Source organism: Hyla sarda, unplaced genomic scaffold (assembly GCF_029499605.1).
Source record: "Hyla sarda isolate aHylSar1 unplaced genomic scaffold, aHylSar1.hap1 scaffold_2521, whole genome shotgun sequence".
NCBI classification, from domain to species: Eukaryota; Metazoa; Chordata; class Amphibia; order Anura; family Hylidae; genus Hyla; species Hyla sarda.
This window is the reverse complement of record NW_026609209.1, coordinates 1-21,302: the sequence shown is the minus strand read 5'-3', so window position 1 is coordinate 21,302 and position 21,302 is coordinate 1. Positions and strand designations below refer to the sequence as shown.

The following is a 21,302-nucleotide window of genomic DNA, read 5'->3' as shown; positions in this document are numbered from 1 at the left end:
GGGTGGTGCACTGTACCCGAAGATACTGCCATATCGGGTCAATGCATAGGGCGACGGAAGCAAGCTTCGAAATCGGCCCCCGTTCTCAAAAATCCATTTAATATATGGTCCCCAGATAGGGGACGTATCAGATATTAAACTGATAAGAACAGATACTACACTTGATCTTAGCCAAAAGGCCGAGAAGCGATAACCGTGAAAGGGGCGGGCCCAACAAGGTCCCCTTCATGGGCACTATCACTGCTTGCTGTCAGGGAGGCTGCCAGACAATTTTCCATGCACACTCTGGGCTGGGGGGCAGTCAACCACCAGTACACACAGCAGAACCTAAACCCATACCATTATTGCTAAGCAGCAAGACAGGGGCCCATTGCACTCCCACGGGGCCTTTTTAAATGCAATCCATAACCCGGATTTGCCAGGAACCCTTCTTACTCCTCCTACTTGCATGTGACACTGGGCTTAGGATCTGCATAGGAAACACACACACAAGCACACACCTACCTTTGTTGCCTGCAGATGCCTCCTTGGCTGTCCCCAAACGGTATCAAACCAACACCCACGGGAAGCTGTAAGCATAGAGGACATGCCTGCACCCCATTGGACTTACCTGTGTGGGTTAAATCCGGGTTATTTGACAACCTATGGCGGTGATGGTTCTGCTCAGGCAGAGCAGTGCTGATGCTCCTCATAAAGCTGTCGCTGCTGTGAAGGTTCTAGGTGACATCACAAATCCCTATGGTTACATACACAACAAAGCTGGGTTGTTGTTGTTTACACTCTGCAAGGCCTGTGGAAGTGAGTGACATCATAGCACTGTAGTTCTGAGGGTTCTAGATGGATGCAACAATCTCCTGTTGCTTCTATGAAGGCCATAATAGACGACATCACCAAACAGCTCCATAGTCACATACACAGCAAAGGAGAGATGTTGTTTACACCTAGTGATGTCAGTGGTATTGAGTGACATCACAGCACAGTGCTAAGGCTCCTGGGCCTGGACACAGCAGCGGCTGCAATATCTCAACGGAGAATACGTTTATATCTATGTGTGTGTGTGCGCATATATATATATATATATATATATATATATATATATATATATATATTTCTCCGCCGAAATCACTTTTAGACCCATTTCCACCTTTTTTTCCCTTCTCTTCCTCTTACTTTTTTTTCACGTTTTTTTTTACGTTTTTCTCCTTTTCGCCTCTTTTCTGGGCGTATTATTCTTCTTTTTCTTCTTTTTTTTCGTCTAATGCATACCCCATCAGTGCAGCAATGCTTATTCAATACCGCCAGCAGATGGAGACACTGGGGGATAATTTTCTAAGGATTTATACTGATTTTTCCTGTCTGAATTTGTCGCACAGAAAGTTGCAGGCCAAATATGTGTGACATTTCTGCGACTTTAGCTTCTAGAGCATTTTTACAACATTATACATAGGTGCTGAATACATAAAAAGCGACTGTTCAGCGACAGACAAGTCGCATCGGCTGAAAGTAGGCCAGAATGTCAGTCCATGTTGGAGCAGGTTTAGATACAGTCTAAAGCATAGATCTCAAAGTCTGTGCACAGAATTTAGCAAGGGCCTCGCACCTTCTGATGCATCAGGTAGGTGCACAATAGCATAGCCTAACCCTCTGTGCTTTGGTCTATATTGATGCGGGACATAGACAGCCAGCTGATGACCAATCCATTAGTGCAATGGATGGCTGGAAGCATTTGTCTTTGCCTTTGCAATACCACAGAAGCAATGCATGGTCAATGTACAGCAATGACACACCTGTGTGAACAGCCAGGAGACCCCCCCCCCATGTTATGTTACATAGTTACATAGTTAGTACGGTCGAAAAAAGACATATGTCCATCAAGTTCAACCAGGGAATTAAGGGGTAGGGGTGTGGCGCGATATTGGGGAAGGGATGAGATTTTATATTTCTTCATAAGCATTAATCTTATTTTGTCAATTAGGAATATTCAGCACCCACCCGCTATCAAGGCAGCTGCCTATCATGTCATGCCCTACCTGCACAGGTGTGCTGGCTACTCAAATGATCCAATTAAGGAGGCCATTTAGTCAGCAGCAGCAGAAGTCCTGTGCCTGGACGCTCCAACAGGGGCCAGACACAAGCAGAAGCAGAAGAAGCAGCAGCAGCACCACCTTTTGTTTTTTGGCTGCAGCAGCAGCAAGGCCCACAGGGCTGGCTAGCTGGCTAGCCAGCAAGCAGGTAGCAATGAAAGTAGGAATCTTTCTTTTTAACCCTGTAAGGGGGTGGTGCACTGTACCCGAAGATACTGCCATATCGGGTCAATGCATAGGGCGACGGAAGCAAGCTTCGAAATCGGCCCCCGTTCTCAAAAATCCATTTAATATATGGTCCCCAGATAGGGGACGTATCAGATATTAAACTGATAAGAACAGATACTACACTTGATCTTAGCCAAAAGGCCGAGAAGCGATAACCGTGAAAGGGGCGGGCCCAACAAGGTCCCCTTCATGGGCACTATCACTGCTTGCTGTCAGGGAGGCTGCCAGACAATTTTCCATGCACACTCTGGGCTGGGGGGCAGTCAACCACCAGTACACACAGCAGAACCTAAACCCATACCATTATTGCTAAGCAGCAAGACAGGGGCCCATTGCACTCCCACGGGGCCTTTTTAAATGCAATCCATAACCCGGATTTGCCAGGAACCCTTCTTACTCCTCCTACTTGCATGTGACACTGGGCTTAGGATCTGCATAGGAAACACACACACAAGCACACACCTACCTTTGTTGCCTGCAGATGCCTCCTTGGCTGTCCCCAAACGGTATCAAACCAACACCCACGGGAAGCTGTAAGCATAGAGGACATGCCTGCACCCCATTGGACTTACCTGTGTGGGTTAAATCCGGGTTATTTGACAACCTATGGCGGTGATGGTTCTGCTCAGGCAGAGCAGTGCTGATGCTCCTCATAAAGCTGTCGCTGCTGTGAAGGTTCTAGGTGACATCACAAATCCCTATGGTTACATACACAACAAAGCTGGGTTGTTGTTGTTTACACTCTGCAAGGCCTGTGGAAGTGAGTGACATCATAGCACTGTAGTTCTGAGGGTTCAAGATGGATGCAACAATCTCCTGTTGCTTCTATGAAGGCCGTAATAGACGACATCACCAAACAGCTCCATAGTCACATACACAGCAAAGGAGAGATGTTGTTTACACCTAGTGATGTCAGTGGTATTGAGTGACATCACAGCACAGTGCTAAGGCTCCTGGGCCTGGACACAGCAGCGGCTGCAATATCTCAACGGAGAATACGTTTATATCTATGTGTGTGTGTGCGCATATATATATATATATATATATATATATATATATATATATATATATATATATATATTTCTCCGCCGAAATCACTTTTAAACCCATTTCCACCTTTTTTTCCCTTCTCTTCCTCTTACTTTTTTTTCACGTTTTTTTACGTTTTTCTCCTTTTCGCCTCTTTTCTGGGCGTATTATTCTTCTTTTTCTTCTTTTTTTTCGTCTAATGCATACCCCATCAGTGCAGCAATGCTTATTCAATACCGCCAGCAGATGGAGACACTGGGGGATAATTTTCTAAGGATTTATACTGATTTTTCCTGTCTGAATTTGTCGCACAGAAAGTTGCAGGCCAAATATGTGTGACATTTCTGCGACTTTAGCTTCTAGAGCATTTTTACAACATTATACATAGGTGCTGAATACATAAAAAGCGACTGTTCAGCGACAGACAAGTCGCATCGGCTGAAAGTAGGCCAGAATGTCAGTCCATGTTGGAGCAGGTTTAGATACAGTCTAAAGCATAGATCTCAAAGTCTGTGCACAGAATTTAGCAAGGGCCTCGCACCTTCTGATGCATCAGGTAGGTGCACAATAGCATAGCCTAACCCTCTGTACTTTGGTCTATATTGATGCGGGACATAGACAGCCAGCTGATGACCAATCCATTAGTGCAATGGATGGCTGGAAGCATTTGTCTTTGCCTTTGCAATACCACAGAAGCAATGCATGGTCAATGTACAGCAATGACACACCTGTGTGAACAGCCAGGAGACCCCCCCCCCCATGTTATGTTACATAGTTACATAGTTAGTACGGTCGAAAAAAGACATATGTCCATCAAGTTCAACCAGGGAATTAAGGGGTAGGGGTGTGGCGCGATATTGGGGAAGGGATGAGATTTTATATTTCTTCATAAGCATTAATCTTATTTTGTCAATTAGGAACATTCAGCACCCACCCGCTATCAAGGCAGCTGCCTATCATGTCATGCCCTACCTGCACAGGTGTGCTGGCTACTCAAATGATCCAATTAAGGAGGCCATTTAGTCAGCAGCAGCAGAAGTCCTGTGCCTGGACGCTCCAACAGGGGCCAGACACAAGCAGAAGCAGAAGCAGCAGAAGCAGCAGCAGCACCACCTTTTGTTTTTTGGCTGCAGCAGCAGCAAGGCCCACAGGGCTGGCTAGCTGGCTAGCCAGCAAGCAGGTAGCAATGAAAGTAGGAATCTTTCTTTTTAACCCTGTAAGGGGGTGGTGCACTGTACCCGAAGATACTGCCATATCGGGTCAATGCATAGGGCGACGGAAGCAAGCTTCGAAATCGGCCCCCGTTCTCAAAAATCCATTTAATATATGGTCCCCAGATAGGGGACGTATCAGATATTAAACTGATAAGAACAGATACTACACTTGATCTTAGCCAAAAGGCCGAGAAGCGATAACCGTGAAAGGGGCGGGCCCAACAAGGTCCCCTTCATGGGCACTATCACTGCTTGCTGTCAGGGAGGCTGCCAGACAATTTTCCATGCACACTCTGGGCTGGGGGGCAGTCAACCACCAGTACACACAGCAGAACCTAAACCCATACCATTATTGCTAAGCAGCAAGACAGGGGCCCATTGCACTCCCACGGGGCCTTTTTAAATGCAATCCATAACCCGGATTTGCCAGGAACCCTTCTTACTCCTCCTACTTGCATGTGACACTGGGCTTAGGATCTGCATAGGAAACACACACACAAGCACACACCTACCTTTGTTGCCTGCAGATGCCTCCTTGGCTGTCCCCAAACGGTATCAAACCAACACCCACGGGAAGCTGTAAGCATAGAGGACATGCCTGCACCCCATTGGACTTACCTGTGTGGGTTAAATCCGGGTTATTTGACAACCTATGGCGGTGATGGTTCTGCTCAGGCAGAGCAGTGCTGATGCTCCTCATAAAGCTGTCGCTGCTGTGAAGGTTCTAGGTGACATCACAAATCCCTATGGTTACATACACAACAAAGCTGGGTTGTTGTTGTTTACACTCTGCAAGGCCTGTGGAAGTGAGTGACATCATAGCACTGTAGTTCTGAGGGTTCAAGATGGATGCAACAATCTCCTGTTGCTTCTATGAAGGCCGTAATAGACGACATCACCAAACAGCTCCATAGTCACATACACAGCAAAGGAGAGATGTTGTTTACACCTAGTGATGTCAGTGGTATTGAGTGACATCACAGCACAGTGCTAAGGCTCCTGGGCCTGGACACAGCAGCGGCTGCAATATCTCAACGGAGAATACGTTTATATCTATGTGTGTGTGTGCGCATATATATATATATATATATATATATATATATATATATATATATATATATATTTCTCCGCCGAAATCACTTTTAAACCCATTTCCACCTTTTTTTCCCTTCTCTTCCTCTTACTTTTTTTTCACGTTTTTTTACGTTTTTCTCCTTTTCGCCTCTTTTCTGGGCGTATTATTCTTCTTTTTCTTCTTTTTTTTCGTCTAATGCATACCCCATCAGTGCAGCAATGCTTATTCAATACCGCCAGCAGATGGAGACACTGGGGGATAATTTTCTAAGGATTTATACTGATTTTTCCTGTCTGAATTTGTCGCACAGAAAGTTGCAGGCCAAATATGTGTGACATTTCTGCGACTTTAGCTTCTAGAGCATTTTTACAACATTATACATAGGTGCTGAATACATAAAAAGCGACTGTTCAGCGACAGACAAGTCGCATCGGCTGAAAGTAGGCCAGAATGTCAGTCCATGTTGGAGCAGGTTTAGATACAGTCTAAAGCATAGATCTCAAAGTCTGTGCACAGAATTTAGCAAGGGCCTCGCACCTTCTGATGCATCAGGTAGGTGCACAATAGCATAGCCTAACCCTCTGTACTTTGGTCTATATTGATGCGGGACATAGACAGCCAGCTGATGACCAATCCATTAGTGCAATGGATGGCTGGAAGCATTTGTCTTTGCCTTTGCAATACCACAGAAGCAATGCATGGTCAATGTACAGCAATGACACACCTGTGTGAACAGCCAGGAGACCCCCCCCCCATGTTATGTTACATAGTTACATAGTTAGTACGGTCGAAAAAAGACATATGTCCATCAAGTTCAACCAGGGAATTAAGGGGTAGGGGTGTGGCGCGATATTGGGGAAGGGATGAGATTTTATATTTCTTCATAAGCATTAATCTTATTTTGTCAATTAGGAACATTCAGCACCCACCCGCTATCAAGGCAGCTGCCTATCATGTCATGCCCTACCTGCACAGGTGTGCTGGCTACTCAAATGATCCAATTAAGGAGGCCATTTAGTCAGCAGCAGCAGAAGTCCTGTGCCTGGACGCTCCAACAGGGGCCAGACACAAGCAGAAGCAGAAGCAGCAGAAGCACCACCTTTTGTTTTTTGGCTGCAGCAGCAGCAAGGCCCACAGGGCTGGCTAGCTGGCTAGCCAGCAAGCAGGTAGCAATGAAAGTAGGAATCTTTCTTTTTAACCCTGTAAGGGGGTGGTGCACTGTACCCGAAGATACTGCCATATCGGGTCAATGCATAGGGCGACGGAAGCAAGCTTCGAAATCGGCCCCCGTTCTCAAAAATCCATTTAATATATGGTCCCCAGATAGGGGACGTATCAGATATTAAACTGATAAGAACAGATTTTTTTTTACATTTTTATTGAAAAAACTCAAAAACTTAAATACATCACAAAAAATGTTTACAATACATCAAATACTGTTTTCCATAAATGTAAATTCCACATAGCTAATGCTTTTTTCTGCCCATATCTCTTTTTATCAATTAAATAGTACAAGTAAACTTCACTGTATATCATCTTCAAACATTCTTTTTCACAAATAAAATCTCTTTTGAAGACAAGGATATTACGAACTTTCCATAATACATTTTTTGTACAGTTGATAAAAATCCACAAAATTCTCTCTTTTTCTTTCGTAACTCCATCACTTTTGCCATATAAAACAACTTCATGATTTAAAACTTTTAGACCTGTTAGGAATTTCAATAAAGAACCAATTAGTCTAAAAACCTTTTGTGCAAAATAACAATTCCAGAAAAGGTGCAAAACAGTTTCATCTATATTGCAATTATCCCGGGGACAGACACATACAGCATTTAGACCTCTTCTATATTGGAAAAATCTTACCGGAAGACACTCATGGATAATCATCCATGCTAAATCCTTGTGCTCATTAAAAAGATATGGCTCGTTTACCTTTTTCCATATTTGTACACACCTATTATAAGAAAAATTAGAGACCATACATATTTCTTCTTGCAAATTTAACTGTACTTCTATCTTGCGAGCATCCCTCAAGGTTAACAAGTCAAAGTCTTTAAGGTTATACATACGTATAATTTTTTCTAAGATGGCATAATGTTTAGGCGGAGTTAAAAGTACAGGAGAAGATAATGATAAAAACACCCATTCTCTTTTTCTAAAAATATGTCCCGCAGAGTACTTTAAAAAACAGGACCATACACTTTTCATAAAAAGTCCCCTAAAACACCAACTAAAAAACCTTAAGTATAAAAATTTTCTAATACAGGGAACCTGTTTTCCTCCATTTTTTTGTGACTTATACATAGTATCTCTTTTTAATTTTTCTGCTTTAGAACTCCATAGAAACTCAAAGAGAATCCTCTGAAGTTGCCTAGACATAAGTTCATTAGGAGGATAAATCATATTTAAATAGAGCATAATGGGTATTAGCATAGCCTTAATCACCAAAATTTTACCTTCTAAGGATAATTTCCTAAGGGACCAAAAGTCTACCTTTTTCTTTACCTTTTCTTTTACCATTAGCCAACTTTCCTCACCATTGTTATTTTTATCAAAGATGACTCCAAGGATTTTTATTTTTTCTGACTGTAATTTTAGGTTTGGTATTTGCACGTTTTCCCATTTACCTATATAAAAACAGTCACATTTAGATAAATTAAGTTTAAAAGCAGAAGCTTTACAAAAGAAATCAGTAACATCAACAACTCTTTGTAAAGAGAAGGCACTTTCACAAAAAACATTAATATCATCCATATAGCCACACACTTTAAGGGTGGCACTATTACCTCCAGGAACTGGCACTCCTTTTATTATTTTATCATTCCTTATTAAGTTTAACAGAGGTTCTATTGCACATATAAACAGTATAGGAGACAGAGGGCAGCCTTGCTTTACCCCTGATGATAAATTAATAAAATCTGTAAGGAAACCATTTATTAAAATCCTGCTAAAAGAACCTTTATATAAGAGAGCAATTTGCTTAATAAATATGTTAGGAAAACCCATGCGTTGTAAAACCATCCATAAAAAACAATGTGATACTCTATCGAACGCTTTATGAAAATCTAGAGATAGAATGGCTAGATTTTGATTCCGCTCTTGCTGATACCATATGACGTCCCTAATAGCATTTAAAGGTTCAGCTACACTCCTTCCTGGGACACCACATACCTGATCCACATGGATGACCTTGTACAAAAACGGCTTCATTCTGTTAACAAAAATTTTTGACATAATCTTATAATCAACATTAAGAAGCGTAATTGGTCTCCAATTTTCTAAGCTGTTCCTATCCCCCTTTTTGGGGATCAGAGACACTATACCACTCCTCCAAGATAAAGGTAGAACATCAGAATTAAAAGCCTCCTTAAAAATATTAAGCAAATCACCTTTAAAAATTTCCCAAAAGGTTTTATAAAACTCTACAGGAAGTCCATCAGAACCTGGTGTTTTACCTGTGGATAAACTTTTAGCAGCAATTTCTAATTCTTGGCATCTTACTTCTGTGCAAAGTGCATCTTGGTCCTCCTTACTTAAACCACAATCTAAAGTGCTTAGGAGAAAATTAGCAGCAGATATATCAATGGGCTTCTCATTAAATAGATCTTGATAAAAAGATTTAGCTTTGGATAATATTCCTACATTAGTAGTTTTATCCTCAATGTTAATTATTAACTTTTTTGTTTCCATTACCTTTTTAAAAAAGAATCTTGTACACTTTTCATCCTTCTCTTTACATTCAACTTTGGAGTTAAAAATTATTTCTTTCCCTTTGTTAGTTATAGCCTTCTGAATATCACTTTTAACACTTAAAATCAGATCGTCTACATATACACCCAGCTCTTTGAGTTGATAATAGGTTTGTAGTTTTGTGTTAAGATCTCTATACCATTTCAATTTCTCTTTTGTTTTTTTAACACCCATCTTAATAAAATACTCTTTAAATTTTACCTTGCAGAATTCCCACCATGCTAAAAGAGAATTAAAATTAGTCCTTGAGTTCTGCAATTTTTTAAAAAGATAGATAAAATTACATTTAATTTCTTCATCTTCAAGCAAAGAGACATTCAGACGCCAGACTCCTTTGGCTCTGCAAACCCCATCAAACTTACATGTAGCAGATAAAATCTTATGATCTGAAAAAAAGGTAGAAGTCAATTGCATATTCCCATAAAATGCAAATCCAGAAGCAAAAATATAATCAATCCTTGACATATAAAGGCTATTCCCCCAGGTATACCCAGGGTCATTAGGGAAAGAGGTTCTCCACAAATCTTTTAAATTAAAATCAACTATAAAATCCTTTAGTTGTTTTTCAGTCTTATCTTTCCTTTGTTCAGATCCTCCAGCCCGCTCCTCTCCTGCCATTATACAATTAAAATCACCAGCGATGATAAGCGGGGATGAACCCGGTAAATAAAACTGAATTTTCTCTAATAAATCAGATCTTTCATCCTTATCTAGAGAGGCATATACATTTAAAAGTCTCATATTCATGTCATTATAAATAATATGAACGAGCAGGGCTCTACCGGGTACAATGTCTGTGAAGGAGGTAACTTTATACTCACTGCTCTTGAACAGTATGCCAACACCAGTCACTTTCCTCTCATTATCCCCTGACCACACAGACGGGCCAAGAGTCCATTCAGATCTCAAAGATGAATAATTGATATCATAATCAATGGCACATTCCTGTAAAAATAAAATGTCTGTAGGCAAAGAAGACAAGAAAGAAAATAAAGCAGCCCTCCTCTCTGGGCTCTTCAAACTCCTCACATTGAAGGAGGAGATATTAACACTTGGTAGCTCCTGGGTCATTCATTATCCTCAGACAAAGAACCCCAATCTGTAGGTGGTGACACAAATTCCTCAATATTAACAGGGTCGGATGCTGTTATAACCTTTTGGCAGACAATCTCCACGTTCCCCTCGTCCGCACTAACTCGACCACTCCTTTTGATGTTAAGGCCCTTTTCCTCTTTCCGGTCTCTGCTTTTCCTCTTTCGCCGTTCTTCTACATCCATCTCCTCTGTATCCCTTCTGGGCGGTCCAGGACCCTCAACTTCCATGAGAGGAGAACCCCTCACTTCTGTCTCAGGTCCCACGACCTTCCCCGGGGACACAATGCTTTTGGAGACATGAGCCACAGCAGGTATCACAGGAATTCCGGTAGCAGAAGACTCAGGCATCACTTTCAGGGTGTGGGTCTTAGGCACAGGCACAGCATCCATGGAGCTCTTCCTCATCGAGGGACCAGCCGACGTAGCCACAATATTGGCCCAGGAGCGTTGAGGACAATCCTTAAAAGCGTGTCCTTTCTGCTTACACACATTACACAGAATCTCATTTTGACAGTCAAAAGTGGTGTGGCCTTTTTGGCCACATCTTTTGCAAATAACCACTTCCTCTTTGCAAGATTCTTGTGTATGACCATATTCATGGCATTTCCTGCAATAATACGGCATCCCAGGGTAGAATAAATAGCCACGTTTACGCCCAATTAAAAAATTTGCAGGTGGGCGACACAGACCTCCAATTCCTCTCACATCTTCTCTGAACTTAACAGCAAACTTATGCTTTCCAGTCCAAAAGTCCATTGCATTCATTATTTTATAAGAGTATTTGACTTCCGCACAATATTGGTTTAAAAATAAGACAATGTCTCTTATATCCACGTATGGATCGTGCATAGTAACCACCAGTGGAACATCGCCATTAGAATATAGAGCAATGAAAACAAGTCCTTTCATATCCTCCTCATTGGCAAGCTCCCGAACTTTCTCAAACATATGGTCACATGCAGATGCGGAAGTCAAGGTAAGAATGAAAAGTCCTTTACCTGGGTCTTTTAGGCAAAACACATCTTCTCTCTGAATGTGCAATAAATCCAGCATAATTCTCTTGACAAAAAATTCCAAAGTCATCTTCTCCTTTTTCTCCTCATCCACTTCAATACGGAAGGTGTTCTTAATCCGAGTTTCAGTATGCGCAGCAAACCTAAGGGTCGCCATGGGGGATCGCCTTCCCGTTCTTTGTAAGTCCTCCTCCTATAGCAGCATGAGGCTTAAGACGGCTAAAAAACCGCCGATGCCTCAAGGCCGAAGGTTCGACGAACTCAGAGCCCCTTGACAAGATACAAGATCTTAGCCAAAAGGCCGAGAAGCGATAACCGTGAAAGGGGCGGGCCCAACAAGGTCCCCTTCATGGGCACTATCACTGCTTGCTGTCAGGGAGGCTGCCAGACAATTTTCCATGCACACTCTGGGCTGGGGGGCAGTCAACCACCAGTACACACAGCAGAACCTAAACCCATACCATTATTGCTAAGCAGCAAGACAGGGGCCCATTGCACTCCCACGGGGCCTTTTTAAATGCAATCCATAACCCGGATTTGCCAGGAACCCTTCTTACTCCTCCTACTTGCATGTGACACTGGGCTTAGGATCTGCATAGGAAACACACACACAAGCACACACCTACCTTTGTTGCCTGCAGATGCCTCCTTGGCTGTCCCCAAACGGTATCAAACCAACACCCACGGGAAGCTGTAAGCATAGAGGACATGCCTGCACCCCATTGGACTTACCTGTGTGGGTTAAATCCGGGTTATTTGACAACCTATGGCGGTGATGGTTCTGCTCAGGCAGAGCAGTGCTGATGCTCCTCATAAAGCTGTCGCTGCTGTGAAGGTTCTAGGTGACATCACAAATCCCTATGGTTACATACACAACAAAGCTGGGTTGTTGTTGTTTACACTCTGCAAGGCCTGTGGAAGTGAGTGACATCATAGCACTGTAGTTCTGAGGGTTCAAGATGGATGCAACAATCTCCTGTTGCTTCTATGAAGGCCGTAATAGACGACATCACCAAACAGCTCCATAGTCACATACACAGCAAAGGAGAGATGTTGTTTACACCTAGTGATGTCAGTGGTATTGAGTGACATCACAGCACAGTGCTAAGGCTCCTGGGCCTGGACACAGCAGCGGCTGCAATATCTCAACGGAGAATACGTTTATATCTATGTGTGTGTGTGCGCATATATATATATATATATATATATATATATATATATATATATATATATTTCTCCGCCGAAATCACTTTTAAACCCATTTCCACCTTTTTTTCCCTTCTCTTCCTCTTACTTTTTTTTCACGTTTTTTTACGTTTTTCTCCTTTTCGCCTCTTTTCTGGGCGTATTATTCTTCTTTTTCTTCTTTTTTTTCGTCTAATGCATACCCCATCAGTGCAGCAATGCTTATTCAATACCGCCAGCAGATGGAGACACTGGGGGATAATTTTCTAAGGATTTATACTGATTTTTCCTGTCTGAATTTGTCGCACAGAAAGTTGCAGGCCAAATATGTGTGACATTTCTGCGACTTTAGCTTCTAGAGCATTTTTACAACATTATACATAGGTGCTGAATACATAAAAAGCGACTGTTCAGCGACAGACAAGTCGCATCGGCTGAAAGTAGGCCAGAATGTCAGTCCATGTTGGAGCAGGTTTAGATACAGTCTAAAGCATAGATCTCAAAGTCTGTGCACAGAATTTAGCAAGGGCCTCGCACCTTCTGATGCATCAGGTAGGTGCACAATAGCATAGCCTAACCCTCTGTACTTTGGTCTATATTGATGCGGGACATAGACAGCCAGCTGATGACCAATCCATTAGTGCAATGGATGGCTGGAAGCATTTGTCTTTGCCTTTGCAATACCACAGAAGCAATGCATGGTCAATGTACAGCAATGACACACCTGTGTGAACAGCCAGGAGACCCCCCCCCCATGTTATGTTACATAGTTACATAGTTAGTACGGTCGAAAAAAGACATATGTCCATCAAGTTCAACCAGGGAATTAAGGGGTAGGGGTGTGGCGCGATATTGGGGAAGGGATGAGATTTTATATTTCTTCATAAGCATTAATCTTATTTTGTCAATTAGGAACATTCAGCACCCACCCGCTATCAAGGCAGCTGCCTATCATGTCATGCCCTACCTGCACAGGTGTGCTGGCTACTCAAATGATCCAATTAAGGAGGCCATTTAGTCAGCAGCAGCAGAAGTCCTGTGCCTGGACGCTCCAACAGGGGCCAGACACAAGCAGAAGCAGAAGCAGCAGAAGCAGCAGCAGCACCACCTTTTGTTTTTTGGCTGCAGCAGCAGCAAGGCCCACAGGGCTGGCTAGCTGGCTAGCCAGCAAGCAGGTAGCAATGAAAGTAGGAATCTTTCTTTTTAACCCTGTAAGGGGGTGGTGCACTGTACCCGAAGATACTGCCATATCGGGTCAATGCATAGGGCGACGGAAGCAAGCTTCGAAATCAGCCCCCGTTCTCAAAAATCCATTTAATATATGGTCCCCAGATAGGGGACGTATCAGATATTAAACTGATAAGAACAGATACTACACTTGATCTTAGCCAAAAGGCCGAGAAGCGATAACCGTGAAAGGGGCGGGCCCAACAAGGTCCCCTTCATGGGCACTATCACTGCTTGCTGTCAGGGAGGCTGCCAGACAATTTTCCATGCACACTCTGGGCTGGGGGGCAGTCAACCACCAGTACACACAGCAGAACCTAAACCCATACCATTATTGCTAAGCAGCAAGACAGGGGCCCATTGCACTCCCACGGGGCCTTTTTAAATGCAATCCATAACCCGGATTTGCCAGGAACCCTTCTTACTCCTCCTACTTGCATGTGACACTGGGCTTAGGATCTGCATAGGAAACACACACACAAGCACACACCTACCTTTGTTGCCTGCAGATGCCTCCTTGGCTGTCCCCAAACGGTATCAAACCAACACCCACGGGAAGCTGTAAGCATAGAGGACATGCCTGCACCCCATTGGACTTACCTGTGTGGGTTAAATCCGGGTTATTTGACAACCTATGGCGGTGATGGTTCTGCTCAGGCAGAGCAGTGCTGATGCTCCTCATAAAGCTGTCGCTGCTGTGAAGGTTCTAGGTGACATCACAAATCCCTATGGTTACATACACAACAAAGCTGGGTTGTTGTTGTTTACACTCTGCAAGGCCTGTGGAAGTGAGTGACATCATAGCACTGTAGTTCTGAGGGTTCAAGATGGATGCAACAATCTCCTGTTGCTTCTATGAAGGCCGTAATAGACGACATCACCAAACAGCTCCATAGTCACATACACAGCAAAGGAGAGATGTTGTTTACACCTAGTGATGTCAGTGGTATTGAGTGACATCACAGCACAGTGCTAAGGCTCCTGGGCCTGGACACAGCAGCGGCTGCAATATCTCAACGGAGAATACGTTTATATCTATGTGTGTGTGTGCGCATATATATATATATATATATATATATATATATATATATATATTTCTCCGCCGAAATCACTTTTAAACCCATTTCCACCTTTTTTTCCCTTCTCTTCCTCTTACTTTTTTTTCACGTTTTTTTACGTTTTTCTCCTTTTCGCCTCTTTTCTGGGCGTATTATTCTTCTTTTTCTTCTTTTTTTTCGTCTAATGCATACCCCATCAGTGCAGCAATGCTTATTCAATACCGCCAGCAGATGGAGACACTGGGGGATAATTTTCTAAGGATTTATACTGATTTTTCCTGTCTGAATTTGTCGCACAGAAAGTTGCAGGCCAAATATGTGTGACATTTCTGCGACTTTAGCTTCTAGAGCATTTTTACAACATTATACATAGGTGCTGAATACATAAAAAGCGACTGTTCAGCGACAGACAAGTCGCATCGGCTGAAAGTAGGCCAGAATGTCAGTCCATGTTGGAGCAGGTTTAGATACAGTCTAAAGCATAGATCTCAAAGTCTGTGCACAGAATTTAGCAAGGGCCTCGCACCTTCTGATGCATCAGGTAGGTGCACAATAGCATAGCCTAACCCTCTGTACTTTGGTCTATATTGATGCGGGACATAGACAGCCAGCTGATGACCAATCCATTAGTGCAATGGATGGCTGGAAGCATTTGTCTTTGCCTTTGCAATACCACAGAAGCAATGCATGGTCAATGTACAGCAATGACACACCTGTGTGAACAGCCAGGAGACCCCCCCCCCCCCCCCCATGTTATGTTACATAGTTACATAGTTAGTACGGTCGAAAAAAGACATATGTCCATCAAGTTCAACCAGGGAATTAAGGGGTAGGGGTGTGGCGCGATATTGGGGAAGGGATGAGATTTTATATTTCTTCATAAGCATTAATCTTATTTTGTCAATTAGGAACATTCAGCACCCACCCGCTATCAAGGCAGCTGCCTATCATGTCATGCCCTACCTGCACAGGTGTGCTGGCTACTCAAATGATCCAATTAAGGAGGCCATTTAGTCAGCAGCAGCAGAAGTCCTGTGCCTGGACGCTCCAACAGGGGCCAGACACAAGCAGAAGCAGAAGCAGCAGAAGCAGCAGCAGCACCACCTTTTGTTTTTTGGCTGCAGCAGCAGCAAGGCCCACAGGGCTGGCTAGCTGGCTAGCCAGCAAGCAGGTAGCAATGAAAGTAGGAATCTTTCTTTTTAACCCTGTAAGGGGGTGGTGCACTGTACCCGAAGATACTGCCATATCGGGTCAATGCATAGGGCGACGGAAGCAAGCTTCGAAATCGGCCCCCGTTCTCAAAAATCCATTTAATATATGGTCCCCAGATAGGGGACGTATCAGATATTAAACTGATAAGAACAGATACTACACTTGATCTTAGCCAAAAGGCCGAGAAGCGATAACCGTGAAAGGGGCGGGCCCAACAAGGTCCCCTTCATGGGCACTATCACTGCTTGCTGTCAGGGAGGCTGCCAGACAATTTTCCATGCACACTCTGGGCTGGGGGGCAGTCAACCACCAGTACACACAGCAGAACCTAAACCCATACCATTATTGCTAAGCAGCAAGACAGGGGCCCATTGCACTCCCACGGGGCCTTTTTAAATGCAATCCATAACCCGGATTTGCCAGGAACCCTTCTTACTCCTCCTACTTGCATGTGACACTGGGCTTAGGATCTGCATAGGAAACACACACACAAGCACACACCTACCTTTGTTGCCTGCAGATGCCTCCTTGGCTGTCCCCAAACGGTATCAAACCAACACCCACGGGAAGCTGTAAGCATAGAGGACATGCCTGCACCCCATTGGACTTACCTGTGTGGGTTAAATCCGGGTTATTTGACAACCTATGGCGGTGATGGTTCTGCTCAGGCAGAGCAGTGCTGATGCTCCTCATAAAGCTGTCGCTGCTGTGAAGGTTCTAGGTGACATCACAAATCCCTATGGTTACATACACAACAAAGCTGGGTTGTTGTTGTTTACACTCTGCAAGGCCTGTGGAAGTGAGTGACATCATAGCACTGTAGTTCTGAGGGTTCAAGATGGATGCAACAATCTCCTGTTGCTTCTATGAAGGCCGTAATAGACGACATCACCAAACAGCTCCATAGTCACATACACAGCAAAGGAGAGATGTTGTTTACACCTAGTGATGTCAGTGGTATTGAGTGACATCACAGCACAGTGCTAAGGCTCCTGGGCCTGGACACAGCAGCGGCTGCAATATCTCAACGGAGAATACGTTTATATCTATGTGTGTGTGTGCGCATATATATATATATATATATATATATATATATATATATATATATATATATTTCTCCGCCGAAATCACTTTTAAACCCATTTCCACCTTTTTTTCCCTTCTCTTCCTCTTACTTTTTTTTCACGTTTTTTTACGTTTTTCTCCTTTTCGCCTCTTTTCTGGGCGTATTATTCTTCTTTTTCTTCTTTTTTTTCGTCTAATGCATACCCCATCAGTGCAGCAATGCTTATTCAATACCGCCAGCAGATGGAGACACTGGGGGATAATTTTCTAAGGATTTATACTGATTTTTCCTGTCTGAATTTGTCGCACAGAAAGTTGCAGGCCAAATATGTGTGACATTTCTGCGACTTTAGCTTCTAGAGCATTTTTACAACATTATACATAGGTGCTGAATACATAAAAAGCGACTGTTCAGCGACAGACAAGTCGCATCGGCTGAAAGTAGGCCAGAATGTCAGTCCATGTTGGAGCAGGTTTAGATACAGTCTAAAGCATAGATCTCAAAGTCTGTGCACAGAATTTAGCAAGGGCCTCGCACCTTCTGATGCATCAGGTAGGTGCACAATAGCATAGCCTAACCCTCTGTACTTTGGTCTATATTGATGCGGGACATAGACAGCCAGCTGATGACCAATCCATTAGTGCAATGGATGGCTGGAAGCATTTGTCTTTGCCTTTGCAATACCACAGAAGCAATGCATGGTCAATGTACAGCAATGACACACCTGTGTGAACAGCCAGGAGACCCCCCCCCCCCCCCCCCCATGTTATGTTACATAGTTACATAGTTAGTACGGTCGAAAAAAGACATATGTCCATCAAGTTCAACCAGGGAATTAAGGGGTAGGGGTGTGGCGCGATATTGGGGAAGGGATGAGATTTTATATTTCTTCATAAGCATTAATCTTATTTTGTCAATTAGGAACATTCAGCACCCACCCGCTATCAAGGCAGCTGCCTATCATGTCATGCCCTACCTGCACAGGTGTGCTGGCTACTCAAATGATCCAATTAAGGAGGCCATTTAGTCAGCAGCAGCAGAAGTCCTGTGCCTGGACGCTCCAACAGGGGCCAGACACAAGCAGAAGCAGAAGCAGCAGAAGCAGCAGCAGCACCACCTTTTGTTTTTTGGCTGCAGCAGCAGCAAGGCCCACAGGGCTGGCTAGCTGGCTAGCCAGCAAGCAGGTAGCAATGAAAGTAGGAATCTTTCTTTTTAACCCTGTAAGGGGGTGGTGCACTGTACCCGAAGATACTGCCATATCGGGTCAATGCATAGGGCGACGGAAGCAAGCTTCGAAATCGGCCCCCGTTCTCAAAAATCCATTTAATATATGGTCCCCAGATAGGGGACGTATCAGATATTAAACTGATAAGAACAGATTTTTTTTTTTTTTTACATTTTTATTGAAAAAACTCAAAAACTTAAATACATCACAAAAAATGTTTACAATACATCAAATACTGTTTTCCATAAATGTAAATTCCATATAGCTAATGCTTTTTTCTGCCCATATCTCTTTTTATCAATTAAATAGTACAAGTAAACTTCACTGTATATCATCTTCAAACATTCTTTTTCACAAATAAAATCTCTTTTGAAGACAAGGATATTACGAACTTTCCATAATACATTTTTTGTACAGTTGATAAAAATCCACAAAATTCTCTCTTTTTCTTTTGTAACTCCATCACTTTTGCCATATAAAACAACTTCATGATTTAAAACTTTTAGACCTGTTAGGAATTTCAATAAAGAACCAATTAGTCTAAAAACCTTTTGTGCAAAATAACAATTCCAGAAAAGGTGCAAAACAGTTTCATCTATATTGCAATTATCCCGGGGACAGACACATACAGCATTTAGACCTCTTCTATATTGGAAAAATCTTACCGGAAGACACTCATGGATAATCATCCATGCTAAATCCTTGTGCTCATTAAAAAGATATGGCTCGTTTACCTTTTTCCATATTTGTACACACCTATTATAAGAAAAATTAGAGACCATACATATTTCTTCTTGCAAATTTAACTGTACTTCTATCTTGCGAGCATCCCTCAAGGTTAACAAGTCAAAGTCTTTAAGGTTATACATACGTATAATTTTTTCTAAGATGGCATAATGTTTAGGCGGAGTTAAAAGTACAGGAGAAGATAATGATAAAAACACCCATTCTCTTTTTCTAAAAATATGTCCCGCAGAGTACTTTAAAAAACAGGACCATACACTTTTCATAAAAAGTCCCCTAAAACACCAACTAAAAAACCTTAAGTATAAAAATTTTCTAATACAGGGAACCTGTTTTCCTCCATTTTTTTGTGACTTATACATAGTATCTCTTTTTAATTTTTCTGCTTTAGAACTCCATAGAAACTCAAAGAGAATCCTCTGAAGTTGCCTAGACATAAGTTCATTAGGAGGATAAATCATATTTAAATAGAGCATAATGGGTATTAGCATAGCCTTAATCACCAAAATTTTACCTTCTAAGGATAATTTCCTAAGGGACCAAAAGTCTACCTTTTTCTTTACCTTTTCTTTTACCATTAGCCAACTTTCCTCACCATTGTTATTTTTATCAAAGATGACTCCAAGGATTTTTATTTTTTCTGACTGTAATTTTAGGTTTGGTATTTGCACGTTTTCCCATTTACCTATATAAAAACAGTCACATTTAGATAAATTAAGTTTAAAAGCAGAAGCTTTACAAAAGAAATCAGTAACATCAACAACTCTTTGTAAAGAGAAGGCACTTTCACAAAAAACATTAATATCATCCATATAGCCACACACTTTAAGGGTGGCATTATTACCTCCAGGAACTGGCACTCCTTTTATTATTTTATCATTCCTTATTAAGTTTAACAGAGGTTCTATTGCACATATAAACAGTATAGGAGACAGAGGGCAGCCTTGCTTTACCCCTGATGATAAATTAATAAAATCTGTAAGGAAACCATTTATTAAAATCCTGCTAAAAGAACCTTTATATAAGAGAGCAATTTGCTTAATAAATATGTTAGGAAAACCCATGCGTTGTAAAACCATCCATAAAAAACAATGTGATACTCTATCGAACGCTTTATGAAAATCTAGAGATAGAATGGCTAGATTTTGATTCCGCTCTTGCTGATACCATATGACGTCCCTAATAGCATTTAAAGGTTCAGCTACACTCCTTCCTGGGACACCACATACCTGATCCACATGGATGACCTTGTACAAAAACGGCTTCATTCTGTTAACAAAAATTTTTGACATAATCTTATAATCAACATTAAGAAGCGTAATTGGTCTCCAATTTTCTAAGCTGTTCCTATCCCCCTTTTTGGGGATCAGAGACACTATACCACTCCTCCAAGATAAAGGTAGAACATCAGAATTAAAAGCCTCCTTAAAAATATTAAGCAAATCATCTTTAAAAATCTCCCAAAAGGTTTTATAAAACTCTACAGGAAGTCCATCAGAACCTGGTGTTTTACCTGTGGATAAACTTTTAGCAGCAATTTCTAATTCTTGGCATCTTACTTCTGTGCAAAGTGCATCTTGGTCCTCCTTACTTAAACCACAATCTAAAGTGCTTAGGAGAAAATTAGCAGCAGATATATCAATGGGTTTCTCATTAAACAGATCTTGATAAAAGGATTTAGCTTTGGATAACATTCCTACATTAGTAGTTTCATCCTCAATGTTAATCATTAACTTTTTTGTTTCCATTACCTTTTTAAAAAAGAATCTTGTACACTTTTCATCCTTCTCTTTACATTCAACTTTGGAGTTAAAAATTATTTCTTTCCCTTTGTTAGTTATAGCCTTCTGAATATCACTTTTAACACTTAAAATCAGATCATCTACATATACACCCAGCTCTTTGAGTTGATAATAGGTTTGTAGTTTTGTGTTAAGATCTCTATACCATTTCAATTTCTCTTTTGTTTTTTTAACACCCATCTTAATAAAATACTCTTTAAATTTTACCTTGCAGAATTCCCACCATGCTAAAAGAGAATTAAAATTAGTCCTTGAGTTCTGCAATTTTTTAAAAAGATAGATAAAATTACATT

At 41.9% G+C, this 21,302-nt stretch overlaps 7 non-coding genes across 7 annotated transcripts; all 7 read right to left on the bottom strand.

Annotated features, from left to right (window-relative positions):
* On the bottom strand, positions 1-191 carry LOC130323645 (U2 spliceosomal RNA). Its single transcript, XR_008868876.1, has one exon. It is a non-coding gene; the product is annotated as a U2 spliceosomal RNA (small nuclear RNA).
* A 2,083-nt stretch (positions 192-2,274) lies between these two features.
* Positions 2,275-2,465, bottom strand: LOC130323658 (U2 spliceosomal RNA). The gene has a single exon (XR_008868888.1). It is a non-coding gene; the product is annotated as a U2 spliceosomal RNA (small nuclear RNA).
* A 2,098-nt stretch (positions 2,466-4,563) lies between these two features.
* LOC130323657 (U2 spliceosomal RNA) lies at positions 4,564-4,754 on the bottom strand. Its single transcript, XR_008868887.1, has one exon. It is a non-coding gene; the product is annotated as a U2 spliceosomal RNA (small nuclear RNA).
* Positions 4,755-6,838: 2,084 nt separating this feature from the next.
* LOC130323652 (U2 spliceosomal RNA) lies at positions 6,839-7,033 on the bottom strand. The gene has a single exon (XR_008868883.1). It is a non-coding gene; the product is annotated as a U2 spliceosomal RNA (small nuclear RNA).
* Positions 7,034-13,892: 6,859 nt separating this feature from the next.
* On the bottom strand, positions 13,893-14,083 carry LOC130323644 (U2 spliceosomal RNA). The gene has a single exon (XR_008868875.1). It is a non-coding gene; the product is annotated as a U2 spliceosomal RNA (small nuclear RNA).
* A 2,090-nt stretch (positions 14,084-16,173) lies between these two features.
* On the bottom strand, positions 16,174-16,364 carry LOC130323656 (U2 spliceosomal RNA). The gene has a single exon (XR_008868886.1). It is a non-coding gene; the product is annotated as a U2 spliceosomal RNA (small nuclear RNA).
* A 2,100-nt stretch (positions 16,365-18,464) lies between these two features.
* Positions 18,465-18,654, bottom strand: LOC130323654 (U2 spliceosomal RNA). The gene has a single exon (XR_008868884.1). It is a non-coding gene; the product is annotated as a U2 spliceosomal RNA (small nuclear RNA).
* Positions 18,655-21,302: the final 2,648 nt, after the last annotated feature.